Source organism: Psammomys obesus, unplaced genomic scaffold (assembly GCF_907164565.1).
Source record: "Psammomys obesus unplaced genomic scaffold, mPsaObe1.curated_primary_1811, whole genome shotgun sequence".
NCBI classification, from domain to species: domain Eukaryota; kingdom Metazoa; phylum Chordata; class Mammalia; order Rodentia; family Muridae; genus Psammomys; species Psammomys obesus.
In genome coordinates this window covers 1387623-1404527 of record NW_026596430.1, presented here as the reverse complement: position 1 = coordinate 1404527, position 16905 = coordinate 1387623, and the positions used below count along the sequence as shown (strand labels likewise).

The following is a 16905-nucleotide window of genomic DNA, read 5'->3' as shown; positions in this document are numbered from 1 at the left end:
GAGGGGGCGCGGCGTCGGTGAAGTCCGGCGCTCCCTCAGGCCGTCGGCGATGCTGGCTGCTGCGGGCCCCGCGGCCGGGCGGACGGGCATGTGACGGGACCGCCCCTTGCCTCCCTTCCATCCTCGGGCCGGCAGGTCGCTGGGCGACCGGCAGCCGGGCCGCGGCGAGGAGGCAGCGCGACCTCTGCACGGTGAGAGCCGGGGGTCAGGGCCGGGGTCCTGGGGCGTCCGAGGCTGCCCGTCTCGGGGAGGGGGCGCGGCGCCGGAGGACGGAGGGCCGGGTGTCCTTGGCCGGCGCTGCCCTCGGACGACCCTCGAGCCCCCGCCGGGTGTCCCGAGCCGCCTGCGGTGCAGGCCGGATGCCCCTGCGCGGTGGTGCTGGGACGGGAAGGGGCCGCGGGATGCCCGGGCTACAGCCTCCCTACACGGGGGAAACCAGGGCGCGGTTAAGATGCCCCGGATTTCAAAGCCAGGATGCTGGTCTTGGTAAGGGAAAGTACCCCAGAGCCCGGAATGAGTGGGGTTTTTAAAAAAATTTTTTAAATCACTGAGTCAAAACAAAGACACGCCCTAAAACACGTCTGGAGAAAGAACTTTGGTGGATTACACCGTATCTATAGGTTCAAGCGCCTTTCCCCCTCCTCTCTTCTTTTGGTCATCTATTTTTATACAGTTTTAAAATGAACCTACTTTCTTGACAAAGTAAAGGGAAGGGTTAATTCGTTTGAGGTGGTTGTTGGTGATAAAGCCTGATTGTGAATTTCAGTAATTGCAAATTCATCTTTGCTGGCTACCTAGCCAATTAGGCTTGCTGATCATAGAATAGGCCTTAGCAGTAGAAATAGCTGGTGCACAGACTCTTTGCTGTCCAAGATGGGAATGTCCTGTTTCACTTAAAGGAGAGAGAAGCCAGGTGTGGTGGCGCATGCTTTTGATTCCAACATTCAGGAAACAGAGGCAGGTGGATGTCTGTGAGTTCCAGGCTAGCCTGGTGTACATAGCAAGCTCGAGGCTAGCCAAAGCTATGTAGATGTTGTCTCAAAAAACAACAAAAACAAAAAATCTGAGAGGGAGAGAGGGGGGATATGTATGAGAATGAGCTTTTACTTTTTTTTTTTAGAGTAGCCGTTTGAAAGAGCATTTTTTTTTTTTGGCGAGAACATTTAAGTATTAATGGTATATATGTATTTTGACAGCTGATTAACGTATCGTTTAGATTAAAAATCTTTAATCAAATTTAATGCAAAAGATAAGTACACAATATGCCTTATAGTGTGAAATCTATAATTGGTAAGGATGTAACATTGATGAATGGTTTGCATGGTTAAAGTCAGTCTTCTTCCCGCACTTTGTTAATGTTTGTGTCTGTCTTAATTTGTTAAAGCGCATTGCTCTTTTCTTACATGGTGGTTTTCCTTGTTTTCAACAACACTGACCTCAGTCTCTAGATTAAAAATACTTTAAAACCCTTAACCTGTAATTTCTTTAATGTGCCATAACAAGAAAGCTAGAAGCCATCCTGGGACCAGGAACCTTTTTATTCTACCTTTACTCAGGTAGAATGTTTTACTTGTTGCTTTTACTGATTTCACCTTTTTTGGGGGGAAGAGAAGAAAATTTTAATTTCATGTTTAGAAGTCCTTCAGTCTTTCCCTGTTTGTGGTGCTTAGCTGCATTCTCATTTCATCTATAATTACACGTGTCCTCACCATTGGACTATTTGCAGTTCACAGAAGATGACATCTTCCATCATTTCCTCTGTCCAGAATTGTCTTCCTAGTAAACTTTTTGTCCTTAAAGCCTAGCTGAAGTATTGAATTTGAATTTTGTCCAGGCATCTCCTCTCTGGCCTTCACTGATCCAGTCGCACCATGCCATTGTGCACTTTGCCTTTTGTCAGTTGGTAGTTAATGATTTGCTTATAGGTATCTCCCCCAGGCTTTTGAATTTCTTTTTAAGTTTGCTGCTACAGCACATACTGCTAAAATCTGTTTACTGAATGCATTTTGAGGAGAGGGTCCAGGTTTGAATGCAGATTTAAGATAAGCAAAATATGTTTAGACTGTCTTTCAGTACCAGAAAATTTAGAAAAAAACATTATTTAAAAAAAATGATATAAAAAGATTATGTGTATTGGTGTTTTGCTTGCTTGTGTATCTGTGTATGGGTGTCAGATCCCCAGGAACTGGAGTTGTAGACAATTGTGAACTGTCATTTGGGTGCTGGGAATTGAACTGAGGTCCTTTGAAAGAACAGCCAGTGCTCTTTACTGCTGAGCCATCTCTCCATTCTGAGCATAACTACTTTTACTTGTTTAGGATGAAGTAAAAACTGATATTGGTTAGAAATGATATCCTAGTTATGGTGGAAAAAAAGTCAATTTACTTTAAGGTGGAGGGCTGAAAAGGTCATGGAGGGTGAGTGTTTGTCTGGACCTTTATTTTGAGGTGTGGTGATTTACCCACAGTCATATGTGTGGAAAGGGACAGAGCTAGGAACAAAATCCTAGACTTTTGGCCATCTTTGTAGTTCATTTTTACTCCTCTCTATCCTAATTCTAAATATAGCATTAAAAAAAATTACGTTGATCTATTTGTGTGTGTGTTCTTACATGCTCATGCTCCTGTTCCACTGTGTGTGTGTGTGTGTGTGTGTGTGTGTGTGTGTACATGTGTGAGATCAGTTGTGAGAGGAGGTTCCCCTTTCTCAGTATATGGGCTGGGGATAGAGTTGTTAGGCTTGATGGCAAGCCAACACCTTAACCCACTAAGCCATCTTGTCTTGATTTTTCTTTAGAAAGAGTCTCACTATAACCTAGGCTAGCTCAGAGCTCAAATGGGTTGTTCTGCTCAAGGAGACCTCAAGTCTCTGTAGCCAACCCTTCCTCCCCTGAAGCCTTCTGAATGTTAGGATTACAGAAACAAGCCATCTGTGCTTAGCTTCTAATTATTTTTTATATTTATTTATCCTTAATTTATGTGTGTTGGTATTTTGCCTGCATGCATGTCTGTTTGAGGGTGTCAAATTTTGTGAGCTGCCCTGTGGGTACTGGGAATTGAACCCAGGTCCTCTGGAAGAGCAGTCAGTGCTCTAACTGTTGAACCACCTGCCCAGCCCTAGCTTCTAATTCCTAATAAAGGTTTTAACATCTTGGTGAGGTCTGAGATAATTGGTTATTTATTAGAAAAGACATATTAAATAGGTTTTGAAATAAAGATATGGAAAATCAAATTCAATAAAGATATTGAACTTTAAAGATTTAGTAGATTATTTGGTTGAACTGTAAAATAGCTTTGAACAACTAAAGTCTGAAAACACAAGCAGCTTGTCTCTGTCTTGGTCTAACCTCGGTGTCACCTTGCTTGTGAATTTCTCACTGCTCCATGGAGCAGTCTATTTGTGTTTTTCTTCTCCTCAAGCTGCCACTCCTAGGGACCTAAAGCCCTTGAGTGGCTGAGAAACATGATAGCTCATTTGGGAAAATGGGAGAAACTGGACCTTTCCCACTCCACTGGGCTCTAGCCTGCTTGTACTTTGGTGTTGGGAGTCTCGGCTCACCATATGGAGATCCTGCACAGTTCCTTCGGATGGTAAAGTGAGAGTTTGATGTAATTGGGCTACAGCTGGATAGCAGCATGGCTAAAATTACATGCATGGCTTCTGTGTTATGACAAGAGCTGCTGATTACTCCTGTGATAGTTTTTAAGGACAAAAAGAATCATTATTGTAGATTTATGTTTCTAAAACGCTAGTTTTCAACTGTGTGCTTAGCGTAGTAGGCCTGACCAGTTCTAAAACATTTTTTTTTTCAAGTGGGCAAAGAAATAAAATAAAAATAAACTATTCCTTGTTTCTTGTCAGTTCCATCTAATTTTGTACCTTTGATTGCTGTATAAATGTGATCTTATTAATCTGTATAGAGTGTCATGGAGAATGATTACTTACTTATTTCTAAGTGGATATGTGGGTTGCTTACCGTTCTTTAAGTTGTGAAGTTAGTCTATTTCGGTGTCCCGGGCGGCCTCACTGAAATGCCACACCCATTTGAGTTCAGGGTTCTGCAGGTAACATATTCAGGTAACATATTGCCCTGTATTCATCGTGGTTTTTGATTTTTATTTTTTCCTGTAGCCTAAAAGCCCATGGGAGGAATTACAGCATCAGGGGGTATGAAGGTTTTATCAATTTCAAAAGCTCTTGCTAGATTTAGTTTTGAAAGATTTGTACTTCTTCCAGCAGAATTTAGTTGACTACTTTGTCATACTTTCATGGCCTTTGGTTTTGAGTGTATCTGTTAAAAAAGGAGGATAAGAGTACTTTCTGTGTAGCAGTTAGAAGGCACATGCAGGGTTTAGTCTAGTTTTATTTTCTCCTCTCTGTTAGAGGAAATATTTTTACTAATTTTTATTAGCATTAAAATTCTAAATATTATTTTTGTTGCCTTTTGTATTTATTTATTGAGACAGAGTTTCATGAAATCCACACTCACTTTGAATCCTGATCCTTTTTACTCTACCGTCTATGAATTATAGGCACACACTAACATACCTGGCTTATTTTTTGGTACTAATACTTGGTAGCTTAAATTTTTTTTTTTTTTTTTTTTTTAAAGAATCATTGACTTTTAAAAATATGTTGTAATTAGCCGGGCTTGGTGGTACACACCTGTAATCCCAGCACTCAGAGAGGCAGAGGCAGGTGGATCTCTATGAGTTCAAAGCCAGCCTGGTCTACAAAGTGAGTCCAGGACAGCCAAGGCTACACAGAGAAACCCTGTCTCAAAAAAAAAAAAAAAATAAAAAATAAAAAAAATAAAAATAAATAAAACAAAACAACAACAAAATTTTATTATTTTGTCTTTTAATTGTGAGGTCTGAGTTTGATGACACCCCACCGTTTGAAGCATGGGTTCATTAAGCTTCTGGAGCCATGCTCCTGTCTCCAGCCCCTCAGGCATGGATTGTAGGCATGAGCCATATGAGCCATATTTTTGATTGGTGCTTGCATTTGAAAGATGAATTATAGGAAAAAGTATTACTTAGAACATTCAGCAGGATGATTCTCATACTCTTCAGACTTAGAACTCTGTTGCACTTTTAAGTAGTCTTGAATACCTTAACAGCCTTTGGTTATGTTAATTTTAATTTTTGTTACTTATCAAAGTAAAAATATACATTTAATTTTAATTGCTTAAAGTAACAATAAATTTGTAATATAGTAAAATTGTAATAAATTTTAGACAAACCAAAAAGTTGATGAATACAGTGTATTTGTTAAAGTTTTTGATTGTTTAGGCTTGACTGGAAGGTCATTTCTGATTTAACTTGAATTATTAATCACTTAAAAAGCAACAAAACAAAACCTTGTTATCTGCTCTTTTTTTGGGAAGTGATGCATTCTAAACAGATATGATAGCTCAGAACAATAGTTATCAGATCTACTACACTGATAATCTGGCAAGCCAGTGTTTCTTATTATTACCTAGAAGGTAGGGTTTTTGTTTGTTTGTTTGTTTCTATGTAGGATTATTTTATGGATGAGATGTAAAGGGATCTGCTGAAGATAATGTAGGTAGCTCTAGTAATCAATTGGATAGGCCCTGATCTGTTTTGCTTTAAAATGCAGTATTCCAAAAGTGTATTATTGCTGTGTTAAAGATTAGACTACCACTTCTAGGCATGTGAAAGATATATATTTAAAACCAAACCAACAGTTCCTTACAGTTGAAGTGTTCCTTTTTTTTTTTTTTTTGCCTGTTTGTATTGATTAGTAGATTAATTTGAATATGTCTTGAGGGTCATCCTTGAGAGTTGTTGGTCTTAAAAAATACTCTATGATACCTCTTAGGGAGATGGGTGATATAACAATGTAAAAAAAAATACATTAAGCTCTGTTTCTTCTAGGCTGTCATAGAAATAGATCATGGGAAGTAAAGTCTGAACTTTGAGGTGGAAGTGGAGATTGCATGCATTTCTTGGAAGATAAAAGACTGAGTAACCCTTTTTAAGACAACAGGAACATGGAGTGGTGATTTGGAAAGAACTGAGATTGAAGTGTGCTCATAGTACTTTGTTACATTTTTTCCTTTGCTCTGTGATATATTGTACCTGATCTTGTGACACATGTGTCACATCTAACCTCTATCCGATGGTGTGCTTGTCAGTGATAAGGGCTGAATATGAAGTATGAGTGAATATATGACAGTGGAAGAAGGCAAGAGGTTTTTGGGAAGTAACAAATCACCCAGTTCAAAGGAGCGACCAAGAAAGCAAGTCCTGGGGTGTGATAGGTATAGGAGAGTTGAGGGAACTGTAAGTGTGGGACCAGGGATATACTGGCACTCTGCATTTGGAATGCCATCCAGGCCACAGCTAGTTCTGGTTCACGTGCCCTCACGTGACAGTTTGTATTGGGATTGACAGCCCTCCCACCCCCATATTTTCTCAGCATTTTGTAGCTTCCTGTCTCTTCTGTTTGCAACTTCTGATTGCTAGGTTGCGGATGCTGGGGTGTGACTCAGCCTGTTAAGAGAGCAGCCAATCAGAATGCTCCTTTCTTTATGCGTGAATTGAACAGTCAGAAAATGTTATGTGTAGTCTTTGAGCTTAGCTCTTGTCTGGTGAGTTAGTTGATTTTATGTCTCAGAGCAAATCTTTGGTTTTGGAGACTTTTTGCTTAAGGTGAGGCCTTGGGTTTTGAGGAGGTAGAACAATTCTTTCTTTCTTTCTTTCTTTCTTTCTTTCTTTCTTTCTTTCTTTCTTTCTTTCTTTCTTTCTTCCCTCCCTTTCTCCCTCCCTCTCTCCCTCCCTCCTTTCTTCCTTCCCTCCTTCCTTTCTTTCTTTTTAGAGATCTTTCTGTGTATCCTTGGGTGTCCTGGACTCGGTTTGCAGACTAGGCTGTCCTCAAACTCACAGAGATCCGCCTGCCTCTGCATCCCTGAGTGTTTAGATCACAGGTGTGTGCCACCACACTTGGCTAGGAGGTAGAGCATTCCTAAAGGTGTATCCAAGAGAACTTTTCCTCCTATTTTTCTTTTTGATTAGTAGCTTAATTTTAATACGAGTGGATCATCTTTGAGGATTATTGGCCTTAAAAATGGCACTGATTATTGCAAATGATCAAGAATCTCTACTTTCTTTGTATGGACATATAAAATGTGTGGGAATTGTTTTAAATTTACTTGCTCAGTTTCTAACTTACTCTTTTCTGGGTTGGGGTTTTATTATGTAGCCTTGGCTGGCCTGGAACTAAAAGAGATGCACTTGCCTCTGCTTCTTGCTTAGTGAAGCAGAAGCTCGGTGGGCCATAGTTTCTGTTGTTATGTTAGGTATTGAAAAGGCCAGGCGACACCTCATCTCATGTGTTACTAGATATTTTCTGTTTCCCACTATTCTCCACCTATTAAAATGCAACAGAACAATCTCTAATCCTATGGTTTTGGGTTGCCTGCTTCTCCGCCTAGCCACCTCCCCTCACTAAGATATCATGATCTCTGATGAGTGAGATGGTAGTATACACTGGGGACAACAAAGAGGCAGCATCAAAAGGTTCTTTGACTAGTTCTTGTCATCATATTAATGATATTTGGTTGCAGCCTGAGTGCTTTGTGGAAATTTGAGAGCTTTCTCAGACCATTATTTCTTGGCAGCCAATGTTAGGGTTGAGAGTAACATTTTTTTTCTGAAGACTACAGCTGAGAAAAGCAGGAACTATTCATAATGATTCTTAAGTTTGTAGAATGGGGTTGGTGTTATTTTGGACAGAGTTGGTAGGCTAGCTTACAGGAAACAATCAGGTGGTATTTCTTTTCAGGGGATGGGGTGCAGAGAAGGCCATTTTTTCTTTGTTCTCCCACTTTCTGCTTGATCATGGTGTGGACTTATCAACCCTTAATTTTGGTGTTAGCTAGAATTATGTACTTGGCTGTATAGACTGTCTTGCAGTCAGAGTTTCTCCTGGATCTGAGAACTTCTACATTTCTGGTTTCTTCAGTCTTTGCTTTAAGAACAGACCAAGTCTGAATGAATTCAGTCATTAGTTCAGTTAAGATGGGTGAGCACTGGCTTGGCATAGTACAGTGAACTGAACAATTTATATGCCTTTTTGGAGTTTACAACAGTGAGATGATAAAAAAATAAGCACGTATTTATGTAGAATCTCAGGTGTTATAGTCCTGGAGAAATATAGAGCAGAATGAGTTGAAAAGAGCATGAGTGGGAATACTGCTGTTTTATACAAGATGGTTAGGCAAGCCTCTAATCAGAACTGATTTTGAGCAGAGATTTTAAAGTAAAAGTGTGGTCTCTGTAGCCTCTAGAAGGGAGAATATTTTTTATAATTAACGTTTTTTAAATTTAACTTTTCAGTGTGGTATGGCATGTGTTGCATGTTTGTATGCATTTGTGTGGAGACCAGATCTGGGTGTGGAGTATCATCCTCAGTTGATCTTCACCTTGTTTTTTTGAGGCAGGATCTCTCAATGAACCTGGAACTCAAGGTTTCAGAAAGACTTGCTGGCCATTGAGCTCCAAGGATACTCCTGTTTCCACCTGCTTAGCACTGGCATTACAGATGCATGTCACTGCCTAGCTTTATGTGGGTGATGTGGATCTGAACTCAGGTCCTCATGTTCAAACAGTAAGTGCTTTGTTGACTGAGCCACCTTCCTGTCCCTCAGTGGACAGAAACATCTGCTAAATGTGGAGCAGAGGTGCAGAGACACTGTGCTGGGTATGTTTTCAGAGTGATGGGTATGCCATTGAGACAGTGAAGGGAATGATTGGCAGAAAGTGATGTCTGATAGGTGGGTTGGGTTGGGGAGTCAGACCATATGTGGCTGGCTGCCATGACTCTAAAAGTGCAAAGACAATGTAGAATTTCAGCTTTGTTTGTTTACTTAATTTGCTGGATTAAACTTAGGTCCTCCTAGTTGCAGCATTGAGCTACAATTTTGGTTTTGCTTTTTTTTAAATAATTCTCTTTGCTGCTAAGTAGAGATGTCAGCATTAGGGAGGAATGAGATCATTTAGCCAGCTGCAGGAGTATATCTGGTTGGATGATGGTATTGATTTTAGACAGGAGTTGGGAGAATTACCTTCTGCATACATTTTGAATACAAAGACGATTTGATGATGGATAGGATCTGGCCCGAAAAACTAGAATAGAGTTGACATTAATAAGTAAGACTGCATAAAAACCAGGTTTTAGGGGAAAATAATTAATGAGTTTAATTTTGGATATGCTTAGTTAGCAATGGAGATCCATTAGGTAGCTAGGTGTTCTTAAGTCTTCAGTTCAGGGTAGAGGTCTGGGCTATAGATACACATTTCCGGTGACTGGCAGATAACACTTAATGCCCTGAGAACTGATTTATATAGGGTTGGAAGTTAGTATGGCTGGAGAAATCCAGAAATATTCCTTGAGATCTTAGAATGCTGAGAATTAGAGTCAGAGAGACAGGCAGAAACACACACACACACACACGCACGCACACACAAACACACATGCATATGCACACACACATACAAAGATACTAAAAGGCAGAAAGTAAATGGTTCTAGGACAGCTAGAGAAAACCTGTTTGGGGGGCCAAAAAAAAAAAAAAAAAAAAAAAAAAAGGAAAGAAAAAGTGACATCATGAATTCAAATAAAATGAACTGTGTCAGATTGAGGCCTAACTCGTGATTGTTAGGTTTAAGTGTTTATGTTTCTGGGGAAATGGTAGAGGTGAAACTTGATTTGGATGATGTACAGAGAGGAATGAAGGAGTGGGGTAGATAGTTTTTCAGGGAGTTTGTTAAGCAGTGAACTTGAAAAAGTAGCAGTAGAGGCATGTGGAATCAAGCAATTGTTCATTTAAAATACAGATATTTTATAGTATATTTGTATATATACTTAAATTATATGCAATTAATGGAGTGATCCAAGAGGAAAAAAATTGCAAGAGCTATTTCTTTGAGGCACATATGAACTTAATTTAATTTAAGCACTCTAGCTCCATCATTACAACACTTGATCTTGGCCAAAGGGCTGAGAAATGAACCAGCATTACTTTTCTCATTGCTATGACAGACGACATGACAGAATAATTGAGAGGAAGGCCTGATTTTGGCTGATGGTTTGAAAAAGGACGGTTCATTATGGTGGGAGAGGCATGCCAACCAAATATGAGACTGCTGGACACATTATGTCCTTCAGGAAATAGGCTGGAAGTTCAGCTGGCTGTATCTCAAGGCCTACCTCCTCCAGTTAGATACCCTTTCCAAAAGGTTCCACAACCTTTCAAAATAGCACCACTAGTAGGGATCAAATGACCAAATATATGAGCCTGTGAGGGACATTTTACATCTGAACTCTAACAGATTCCGGTGCGTATTTCCTTGTATTTTTTTTCCTAATGAAGATAGTGACTAGCTGAGAGATGGGTGGAAGAACACACCCCATTTCATTATTTTCTAATAGAGCGTTGTAATGAATTATCAGTTTAAAACTGTAGTTTTTATACACAGGTTGAATATATTTTAGTAAATTAAGGAATCAGCTTAGTAGCCTCATATATACTAACTTTATTTTTAGCAGTTTTGCTCAGTGTTTGCTCTATTGTAGATTATGCAGATTTGGTAATCTTTCTGATGTGGTCGTTTTACTCTGAGATAACCCTTTTAAAACAGAAATAAAATTAAAAAGTGAAAACAACAAAATTCAGTTGACAAATAAGTGATCTACATTTTAGAGGAAAATGTCGTGGCTTTTCTTCATCCCCACCACCTCATTTTCCTAGTTACCTAACATAACTGCCCATGAATATGGAGATGATACAGGAGAGGAACTCAGAAATTCTGTCCCACACAGATGTTTCTGCTCGCACTTAGCGGCCTCTTCCTGTGGTTGGTTTTTGTGTAAGTGCTCAGCATTCTGCTGGAGCAGATTGCAGTTGCTTCTAGTATTCTCCATTGGGCCAGTCTCACTTTTTCCTCCTTTAGCACTGATCCATGCTCTTGATTTTAGGGCTTGTGAGTCAGAGCAGGGCCTATTTATGCCTTTTGTAGCTCCTTGGCTGCAGAAGTTACTTCTCCTTCTTTTATGTCTCTTATTCATCTGGTGCCCATCCATGCTTTAGGGATGATGAACCATTTCCTTGAGAATTCTAATCCTTACCTGATGCTTTTCATTTTAGGATTATAAGATAAATACAGAAAATCTTCCATGATTGTCTGTTGTGGTTCCAGGAAAGTGAGACATGGGAAATGTACATGCTTTTGTACATGCTAGTCCTCATTTTCTAAGCTGTCTTTTAGCATCTTAGTACCTCATTAAATTGCTTCATTTTGTTTTTGTTTGAGACAGGATTTCACAGTGAAGCTAATGTTAACCTTGATTATACCGTCTGGAGTTACAACTGTGTTTTCTAGGGAAGTTTGTTTTCCTGACTGGTCCCTGCAATTTCAGTTACAGATATTCAGAGGCTTTTTGTTCACTGAATGAGTAAGTAAATATCAATATTGACCCAGTTGGACATTTATATAACTTAGTTTGTATGTGATACCCCAAAATAAACAATATAAGTAACATAAGTAACATCTATCTATGTATCATCCATCTATCTATCTATCTATCTATCTATCTATCTATCTATCTATCTATATCTATGGAGTATGTGTGTGTGTTTGTGTGTGTGTGTGTGTGTGTGTGTGTGATATGAGTGTGGGCATGTATGTGCCACAGTGTGTGTGTGTGATCAGAGGGCAGCTTCTGAAAACTGATTCTCCCCTTCTGCATTGGGTCCTAGGGATGGAATTCAGGTTTGCACAGAAAGTGCTTCTTCATGTTCAGCCATGTCTGGCTCAAATAACATCCTTAAAGACAGAGTCAAACAGAAATACCCTCAAAGAACTAAGTGTATATTCAAATATTTTTGGCAGCAAATATTAAGATTTACTGACAATTTTATTATATATGCCAGATCTGTTTGTGTTTGAGATTTTTCCTCTGCTCTTCTCATCCATGCTCATTTTCTTTCCCTGTGTATATCTCCAGCTATTGCCCTTACTCATCTTCCACTCAGAAACTCAGCCTGTCTTAAAACTCATTCCTTCAATGTGGTTTGTCTATTAACAACTTTGTCAGTGCTTGTCAGCTACATGTAGCTCATGTAGATTCCTCTGTGGTCTGATAATTAGAATGACTGTATTCCATTAGAATTTGCCAGATGTTTTTTTGGCAACTTGCTGTGGTCCTGACTTTTTAGTACTAGTAGCAAGACTGAGGAAGAGAAGGGCACATCTGCAGGTAAGTAGCGCCATGTATGAACACAGTAAATGGAGTAATGGTAGAACATCTAGGGCACTATGGGAAGATAGGAAACCACTAAAGTGTGTTTCCCTCATACCATTCAACACCTTTGACAGTTTAGCTAGACTGTCAGTGTCTGCCTGGGGCAGCATCTGACCCATAGGTAAAGCTTTAGCCTTCCAAGACTTCCCTTCTACTTCGGCAAGCCCCCTTTTGTGGCTTATGCTTATTACTGACCTGTCATATAAATCAGGTGTAATCTGATTCCCACCTGGAATTATTTAATTTGCTCACAGATGTTATAACAGATATTACAAAAGATATAGATGAATGGGCAAATGTCTAGGGCAGCCACCTGGGAAGGGGCTCATGGTATTTATGCTCTTTTTGGGGCATACCTCTCTTTAGGTAGTACTTTATGTACAGGAGCTTGCTAAACTCTGTCGTACTTTTAATGGAGGTATCGTAATGTGGAGACAGTTATTACATATTAGCCTTTAGTGATCAGCTTGACTTTTAGCCCCATTTCTTTCTCTGGAAGTTTAGAGATAGAGCTGAAAGTCCACTTTCCTAATCATGACTCCAGTGATTTTGTGAGTTAGCTCCTGTCCTGAGATTATAGAAGGGCACAGTCTGCTCCTTAACATACAAAGGAAGTACTTATTGCTATGGAGAGTCTAGGGGCTGTAAGAGCTGTCTGCCACGACCTGGGGCAGAGACCAGTTATATATTTCTTATTACATCATAATATCTCAGGTATCTTGGGGTAGTAAATATCTTTCATGTACATTTTTAAAGTTTCACTTTTGTTGTCAGCAGCCACTTACAGGTCTTTGTTATTATTTTTATAGATTTTAACCCCTCTTAATAGCTTTGGCCTTAACTGTTTTGTCATGCAGTTTGTAAAGTACCTTATCTTTAGAGTGTATTTCTTGGTGGCGGTGGGGAGGGGTTGGAGCTGTATATCTTCTTCCTTCTACTCACAGAATAAAGTTCCCAAACATCAAAACCTGGAAACATCAAAGGCTTTAACTCAGACTCTTCCATAAGCCCTCCAGCAAGCAAAGCTTTTTACATTCTCTTCAAAATGCATGTGATATTCTTTCCTTTTTGTGATTATCGTGAGTCATTTCTTCCTCCACCAACAGTCTTACCATTGCCATCTTAAATCCACAGTGAACCTTTTAGATATTGACACCCTCTCTTCTCTTGCCCTTAGAGGCATCACTCATTTCTCCTTCCGTTTATTCTTTTTGCCTTTACAGACTTTTAATCCTGTACTCAGTTTCTTTCTTGGTTAAGCTTGATGCAGTTACTCAGTAACTCCTGACTTCTATTTTCTTGTCTCTCTTTGTCAGTGGTTGCCAAGTCTTGATGAATCTGTTCAATCTCCATTTCCTGGGACTGTCTGTCTGAATAGACTGTCATAAAATGCTGCTTCAGAATAAATAAGCTTAGTCTCTGTATAATTTGTGTTCAGGAAACAAGTGTTGGTTGTAGCAGAATACCAACAGCGAAGTGTTTTTGTGTTGAACTCCCTAGAATAGCACTTGAACCATTGGCTGTCTTCTCTATCTACTAAATATTTCTAGATACATTGTTTTGATTTTGTCTTTTTCTGAGAAATTTTATTTCAGAGAATATTACTTGCTAAGTTTAGTAGGAAAAAGCAGGAGAATTGATTTCTGGTTGGGAAAATTGCTGGAAACAATCTTAACAGGATTAAAAACATTTATTTTTAATTTTATGTATTTATGTGTGTGCTTGTGTGAATTTATGTGCACCATGTATGCACTGGTGCTCTTAGAAGCCAGAAGATTAAGTTAGAGCCCCTGGAGCTGGAGATATGGGAGGCTGTGAGCTATCTGTGGATGCTGGAACACTGCACCTAGGTCCACTGTAGAAGCACTAAGTGCCTTTAATTACTGAGCCATCTCTGGAGCCTCAGCAGCCTGTCTTCCTAGTGAGATGGAAAAGATATTAGAAGTTTGTAAGTAACAGCTTGGCTCTTAGTGCCCTTATGTCAGGAAAAGATTAATTGACTGACTGGGAAGGTTGTGAGACAGACAGTAGACAGTAGACAGAAACATGAGCATTAATGTGGGGAGTTCTAAGCTAATTCTTAAGTACTAACTTTGAAGAGAAGCTGTTTAGCTGTCAGTTAATAACAAGGAGAAACTTACATGATTGTTCCATGTTCCTGGAAGGTACACGAGGGATGGTAATGTCATCATTATAGCACTCTTCCTTAAGTGTTTCTAAAGCATCTGAAGAAGTCCTCTTGGTACCTGGGTATAGGTACAAACAAAACTCCTTAGTTTCTGGAGCCTTTTCTTTGCTTGTTAACAATAAGTCTTAGATAAAATTAGCCTGATTTGTAACATTTGCATAATAAAGTACTTTAAAATGAAGGGTTGCTTGGCATGGTGGCACAAATTGTAATCCCAGTACGTTGGAGGTTGAATTAGGAGGATTCAAGGGTGAACTACATTTTAGGGATACTGCCTCAAAAACAAAGGGACAAAAGCTTTGGGTTCCTTATATTTTAAATGGGTTAACACTTACTTCAAAATAATGGAATGCATAGTTTCTGAATATTTTGCAAAGGATTTTTTTTTTTTTTAAGTTAGCTTTTGCTGTTGTTTTCTGACCCTTACTCATTTTCTGATAGATTTAGGCATTCATGTGGCTGGCAGTAGATTCTTACCTGGATGTTACCTTGGAAAATCTGTGAGTACTTTGTAATACACCAGTTTGAATTTATAGATAAGACATGTATTATTTGGCTTCATGTCAGTCTATCTACGGCCTTCTCATTAAAGAGAGAGAGAGAGAGAGAAAGGGAAAAAGCTTCAGAGATGATTTTCAAGGTAGTCCACAGCTGAGTGTCATGTTCAGCCAAAGGAGTAATGCAGTGTATGCTTTGGTAAAGAACCTTGAAGGGGTACACACAGTATGGTCAGAGTTCCTAAAGGTTTCGGAGGGAATAACTGAAAAGGAATAACAAAGTTAAAATTTGAAGGGTTTGGGGGGGTGTGTGCATATCATTTTATCCTTTCAGGTACGTGGCTTTGGTCCTAGAAGATGAGGGGTACCATAGGAGGCTACAAGTGCATTTTGTTTGGCTCACACTATGATTTTTTAAAAAGATGAATGTAAGCTACTTATAGAAATCAATACATTTCATATAAAAGCCTTGTTTTCAGCTTCTCCCTTTTGTCTGAGCAGTGTCATGCCCTGTTGTTATCAGGTGACTCCATCTAGTTCTAGAAGCCACCTGCATTCCTCCCTTACTCTCCCTTCCCTTACTCTCCTCCCTTACTCTCCTTCCTTACTCTCCTCCCTTACTCTCCCTTCCCTTACTCTCTTTCACAGATTCATGTAACCCTTCACAGAAGTTCAGAGAAGAGTCTGATTTCTAAACGGTAATAGTGTGTGTGTGCTGTACACGCACACGCATACACACACACACACACACACACACATACACACACACACAATGTTGGAAATGGAAATTGAATCCAGAGTGTCATAATTCTAGGCAAATTACGTTGCTACTGAACTATATTTCTAGCTCCCTTTATATTTTTATTTTTAGGCAGGATCTGGAAGAGTAGCCTTCCCTAGCCTCCAGCTCCTGGTATAGCCGTGGCTGGCCTTGAACATGTGGTGGACCTGCTTTAGCACCCTATTTGCTGGGTGATAGGCTGTGCAGCCCCTTTGCTGCCCTCACTAATTAGCTGTGTGTCTGTGGATGGCTGATGTTTCCTCAAGGGTCAGTTTACTTAAATCTGAGTAGTCACATATCAACCTTGCTGGAATGTGAGATGCAAATGAAATAATCTGCATAACTGACACATAAGTGCCTAACCAGTTCCAGCTGCTGTTAGCACTGTTTTGAGGCATTTTGGAAAAACCACAGGGAGACTTCAGGTCTGGGAAAAAACGGAAAGAAGGGATCAAAGAGAGCAAAAGGAATTAAGGGAGGCTTGTGCTAGAATACTGGTTAGTGATGGTAGGTTTGGGCTGGGAGGGTAACAGAACCCAGATAAAGGTAGAAGGAGAGAACCCACTCCCTACCTCTATTTCCTACACTGTGCTATGTGGTGCTCTCTGTCATGTGTACACACATGCAATAGTAGTGATAAGTACATTTTTAAAATAGATGTCAAGGTTCTATGTTGAGAAATGAGGTGAGGTTGGAAGAATGAGATGGGTTTGAGAATTTTAACATACTGTCGTCCATCGTATCCCTTAAATGTGTGATATCTGATAGAGCTGGGAGAATTGACAGCAAAGATGTGGACAGAGTACATAGTGTAACATTGTACAAGGTATTGTTTGTTGCATCTGATTTTTTTTTTTTTTTTTTTTTTTTTAAAAAAAGACTCTGTGGTTAATAACACTGGCTGCTCTTCCAGAGCACTGGGGTTCAATTCCTAGCACCTATATGGAACTCCAGTTCCAGGGAATCTGAAATCCTCACCCAGACATAAAACACCAATGCCCATAAAAAAAATAAAGAAATTTGCTTTAAAAAAATTTAGATAAAATACAATGACATCATTTTTCCCTCCTTTTCTTTCCTTTATTCTACCCTATCCAGCCCCATCC

General features: G+C 39.6%; 1 protein-coding gene across 8 annotated transcripts in view; it reads left to right on the top strand.

Annotated features, from left to right (window-relative positions):
* Ccser2 (coiled-coil serine rich protein 2) overlaps window positions 1–16905 on the top strand; it is a 125127-nt gene continuing 108222 nt past the window's right edge. For 7 of the 8 annotated variants that reach the window (XM_055597814.1, XM_055597818.1, XM_055597816.1 and 4 more), the window contains exon 1: window positions 1–191. The gene's annotated coding sequence lies outside the window, so the exon portion shown is untranslated. Of the gene's footprint in view, window positions 192–14962; window positions 15022–16905 lie in introns of all 8 variants that reach the window. The other variant, XM_055597815.1, reaches the window with a different exon arrangement.